Source organism: Rattus norvegicus, chromosome 2 (genome assembly GCF_036323735.1).
Source record: "Rattus norvegicus strain BN/NHsdMcwi chromosome 2, GRCr8, whole genome shotgun sequence".
NCBI lineage: Eukaryota > Metazoa > Chordata > Mammalia > Rodentia > Muridae > Rattus > Rattus norvegicus.
Window position 1 is genome coordinate 3,581,293 of NC_086020.1, and position 5,493 is coordinate 3,586,785.

General features: G+C 48.1%; 1 non-coding gene across 1 annotated transcript; it reads left to right on the forward strand.

Annotated features, from left to right (window-relative positions):
* The first annotated feature begins 4,091 nt into the window (after positions 1-4,091).
* On the forward strand, positions 4,092-4,244 carry LOC120101109 (5.8S ribosomal RNA). Its single transcript, XR_005501522.1, has one exon. It is a non-coding gene; the product is annotated as a 5.8S ribosomal RNA (ribosomal RNA).
* Positions 4,245-5,493: the final 1,249 nt, after the last annotated feature.

The window sequence follows — 5,493 nt, forward strand, 5'->3', positions numbered from 1 at the left end:
TTAAGTTTTTTGATTCAACAATCTGAGTAATACATGTTCATGAGTCTGAACTTATTTTATCCAGGAGTTGTTTAGTTTATCTCTGTAAGACCAAGTTGCCTTCATATGAACTATGTTTGTATTCTTTTGTTAATTCTCCGAGATCAGACGAGATCGGGCGCGTTCAGGGTGGTATGGCCGTAGACTCTTTTGTTAATTCTCAATGTTATGTTCTGTTGCTCTGTAATACAAGGCAGAAATTCCATGTATGTAATTTTTTTCTTGCTTCAGAAATGGGAGAAATGGAACACACATATGTACAGGGATACAGGATGACAGAGTACAATTTATGGCATTCATTTCCTCCTTCCATTGTGTATGTCCCAAGGACCAAACCAAGGTTAACAGCCTTGGCAAGAAATATCTTTACCTACTGAGCTATTTCACTCTTCCTAGTATATTTCATAATTTATTGTTGCAAGCCCAATTGCTACCCCATGCCAAAAAAAGGAATGTTTTCTTGCTGGTGTGTGCTATAATCTAAAGCATTTCTTTAGATTAAGTCATTGTCCTCTTTAATACCCTATTATGATACATATAATATCTGTGGGCATGCAGAAACACATGTACACACATAATTACACTGACATGGGCTGGGGATTTAGCTCAGTGGTAGAGCGCTTACCTAGGAAGTGCATGGCCCTGGGTTCGGTCCCCAGCTCCGGAAAAAAAAAAAAAGAACCAAAAAAAAAATTAGACTGACATACACTGTCAGTGCCCAATGCCCTCACTGACACGGTACCGAGAATCAGGCGAAAGCCTGCGGGATTAAAGAAACACACACACACACACACACACACACACACACACACACACACACACAACGCAAACAGAGGTTATTATTAGCCATTCTTTTGTAAAATTTTTAATGATATCACTTCAATACACAAGCTTAGAGATATACATCCACAAACTCTCACCTACAAACTATATAGGAAGGTTTTTTATCGATGTGATATAAAACTAAAGATAACTTGGAAGAAGAAATCTTAACTGAGAAAAAATTCTTCATAAGATTGTCCTATGAAAAAACCTGTGGGCACTTTCTTGATCAGTAATTTTGTTGGAGGGCCCAACTCCCTGCAGGTTGTCCCACTCTTGGGTGTATTGTTCACGCTTTTATAAAAACACAGGCTGAGCAAGGGATAAACATAGACCAATAAACAATCTTCTTTCCATGTCTCTCTAACATTTCCTGCCTGCTTAATCACTGGGATATCTTCCCACCCTACCTCATGCAACTAGGATTTGTTTTAGTGATTTTCTGTTTTGGACTGATGGCTGCTAATGTGATCATAAAATAAGACTTAAATTGAATCTTTCAACCTTCTAGAAAATGTGTAAAATAATTTTATTCTAATACCCTCATCTTTCAGACACAGGACATCATATATGAAAGGTCAGAAAGATTCTGCCATAAATATAGGCATCCTGAAAGGTTAATTCTTTACAACCAATAGGTCCAGGTAAGAATTAGGTAGATAAATATTAGGAAAATGATTGTACATTGTAAGGTTAGTTTATATAAGGAAGTAGCCATGTTTGAAAGTGTCATATAATTGAGGGCCAGATAAAGTAGTAATTCAAAGAAAAAAGTGACAGAATGTATCACAGATAAAATGTGCCCAATTCACATGAGAACAGCTTAGGAATAAGAGAATGCACAAGAGTAGAGAAAGAGAGACAAAACTAAACAAAAGAAAGACAGAGAGAAGTAGAGCAAGAAAGAGAAGTTGTGGTGTGTGGCATGGGTTTACGGAAGTTTTCTGGACATGTTTTTACAGATTCAGGTTCTGAGAGAACAAACTATTCACTGGGGAAAACAGAAAAAGCTGGAGAATTAGAAGGATCCAGAAGATTGTAACATATTGTCCAGGTTAATGTGAGTCCAAGCAGAACATCTCATGAAGATGCCAAGAGAAACCATATTGAATCAGTCAGCTTGGAAGGTTGGATTACATGGAGGCTAGAAGCTCCTAGTATTATGTCTATAAATAGTAGAACAGAGGGAAAAAATACTCTGGTCTCAGCCTAAAGGACATATTTGAATAGCTTGGGTAAGACTCTTATCTCATCACTTTATCTAAGAAAAGAAAAGTGACATTCACTTAGAAAGACATACAGACAGACACACAGACAGACAGACAGACAGACACACACACACACACACATACACAGAGACGCACAAACACACAAACATACAAACATAGAGTGGTGTGGGGAGGGAGGGAAGAAGAGAGGGAGGGAAGAAGGGAGAGTGCTTGCAGTCAACCATTGAACTGAGAACAAGGTTCCAAAGAGAGGAGTTACAGAAAGAACTGAAGTAGTTGAAGGGGTTTGCCACCCCATAAGAAGAACAATATCAACCAACCAAACCCCTGCCCTCGATCTTCCATGGACTAAACAACCATCACAAGAATACACAAGGATGAGCCTATGGCTCCATCTGCATATGAAGCAGAGGATGTCCTTTTCAGGCACCAATGGGAGCAAATGTCCTTGGTCCTGTCAAGGCTTGATGCCCCAGTGTAGGGAACTGTCAGAATGGGCAGGTTGGAAGGAGTGAGTGGGTGACTGAGGAACTGCCCTCATAGAACAGGAGGCATGAGCAGAAATAATAGCTGGTTTCTAAAGGACAAATCAGGAAAGGGGATAATATTTAAAATGTGAATTAAAACAATCCCCTCCCCTAATGAAAGAAAAAGAAAGAGAAATGGAGAAAGAAAAAGTAAAACAAATGGGGGTACATAACTAAACAGATGTCGACTGGGTTCGTGGTGGTGTTATTCCCAGGATAGTCAAGCATCTTCTGAGAATCCAAAGTCTTTGGGTTCCGGTGGAGTATGGTTGCAAAGCTGAAACTTAAAGGAATTGACCGAAAGGCACCATCAAGAGTGGAGCCTGCAGCTTAATTTGACTCAACACGGGAATCCTCACTCGGCCTGGACACAGACAGGATTGACAGATTGATAGGTCTTTCTCGCTTCCCTGGGTGGTGTTTCATGGCTGTTCTTAGTTGGTGGAGCGATATGTCTGGTTAATTCCTATAAGGAAGAAGACTCTGGCATGCTAACTAGTTACGTGACCCCCTGAGCAGTCGGCGTCCCCCAACTTCTTAAAGGGACAAGTGGTGTTCAGCCACCTGAGATTGAACAATAACAGGTCTGTGATGCCCTTAGATGTCCTCGGCTGCATGTGCACCACACTGACTGGCTCAGCATGTGCCTACCCTATGCCTGCAGGCACGGGTAACCCATTGAACCCCATTCGTGATGGAGATCTGGGATTACAATTATTCCCCATGAAAGAGGAATTCCCAGTAATTGCAGGTCATAAGCTTGCTTTGATTAAGTCCCTGTCCCTTGTACACATAGCCCTTCGCTACTGCCGATTGGATGGTTTAGTGAGGCCTCATCAGGCCATAGCCCTGTGGGAGGGCTGAGAAGATAGTGGAACTTGATTATCTAGAGGAAGTAAAAGTCTTAACAAGGTTTCTGCAGGTGAACCAGTGGTAGGATCATTAATGGAGAAGGCCGAGGGGGTGTCTGGTCCTTTCTTGGGCCTGTGTGAGTCCCTCCTCTCACCGGGAGGGGTGTCCCTGTGTCTTGGTCGCCATCATGGCCCGTGCCACAGCCTGCAAGCCAAGTGAGCATTTCGGGAAAAGCAGGGATTGTTATGGAGTGGTGCGGGGAGTGTGTCAGGTCTGGTCCATTGAGGGATCTCCTCCATTCTCTCTCTCTCCCTCCATCCTCTGCCTCCATCCACACCTCCCTGTGCCCTCCTCTGCCTCCTCCGCCGCCTCCAGCACCTCCCTTGCCCAAAGCCGCCCGGTGCTTGGTTAGCGGCGTCCCATGTCCCTTGTTTCCCGTCTTTCCGATCCCGACCCTGTCTTTTTTTTCTTTTCACGTGTATCCTTTAGTTTCCCGCTGGCCGGCCTGAGGTGGAACCGCCTCGCCATTGGCCCCTCTCTTCCAGTGCAGCAGGGGCGGGCGGGGGAGCTTGTGCCAGTGTTAGCACCCATACAAGTCCGCTCACACCCCACATAGCCATACAACTCTTAGCGGTGGATCACTTGGCTTGTGCGTCGATGAAGAATGCAGCTAGCTGCGAGAATTAATGTGAATTGCAGGACACATTGATCATGGACACTTTGGACGCACTTGCGGCCCCGGGTTCCTCCCTGGACTACACCTGTCTGAGAATCACTTGAGGATCAATTGCCGCCCTCTTGCGGTTTCGCTGCCGCTGCGGGAGGGTGGGGTTGGGGGATGGGCGCATCGCGCGGCTTGGACTCTGCTCGCAGGGCCTCTCCCCTTGGCCATCCATCTCCGGAAGGACAGACATGGGCAGTGTCCAGTGTTCGTCCACGCCTGGTTGGTGTGAGCGGGCCTCATCCTCCCCATCCACTGGCACCGCGCACCGGCCAACCTCCTTGTGGCTCCTTCCTGCATGCCCCGCCACTCCCGCTCCCGTCCTCGCCCGCTCTCCCCACCATGTGGACATGTCGGCATGGGCAAGTCGGGTGCCTGGGCGCCAGAGGGGCTGCTTCTCCGGGGTCGGTCATCCTGCCTCTGATCTGGTGGGAGGCAGGCCCTTCCCATGGGGTCGGTGCATCCACCACCACTGTGCACCCGCCAGTGCACACAGAGAGAGAGTGACCTGCAAGCGTCGGATGGGGTGGGGGCCATACCTCACCCGCGGGGGCCTGTCTCAGGTTCCTCTCCTCCCCCCTCCCTCTGCCGGGGGCCGACCACTCGGGCGCCAGCCAGAGGGACACCATGGGGTCCATGCGCTGACCTGACTTGCCCCCGGGGTGTGGGAGCTGGCCGGGGTAGAGAGGTCGCAGGCCCTGGCCTGGGACCCTGGCACCCTCTCGTTCTCCTCTCCGTCTATCTGCCCGCAGCAGCACTCGCGCCCTCCTTTCCTCCTTCCCCTCTCGACAGTGACCTCAGATCAGACGTGTAGACCCGCTGAATTTAAGCATATTAGTCAGCAGAGGAAGGGAAAGTAACCAGGATTCCCTCAGTAATGGTGAGTGAACAAGGAAGAGCCCATCACTGAATCCTTGCCGCGTGCCGTGGCGCGGGAAATGTGGTGTATGGAAGACCCACTCCCCTGCGCCGCTGGTGGGGGGCCCAAGTCCTTCGGATCGAGGCCGGTAGCGGACCCCAGGAGCGCCGGGCGCGGGCCTTCCCAGAGTCGGGTTGCCTGGGAATGCAGCCCAAAGAGGGTGGTAAACTCCATTTAAGGCTAAATACTGGCAGGAGACTGATAGCCAACAAGTACAGTAAGGAAAAGTTGAAAAGAACTTTGAAGAGAGAGTTCAAGAGGGCGTGAAATCGTTAAGAGGTAAACTGGTGGGGTCAGCACAGTCCGCCAGAGGATTCAACCCGGCTGCACATGTTCGGCTGGGCCAGTGAACCCAGTGGATCTTTCCCGCTCCCCGTTCCTCCA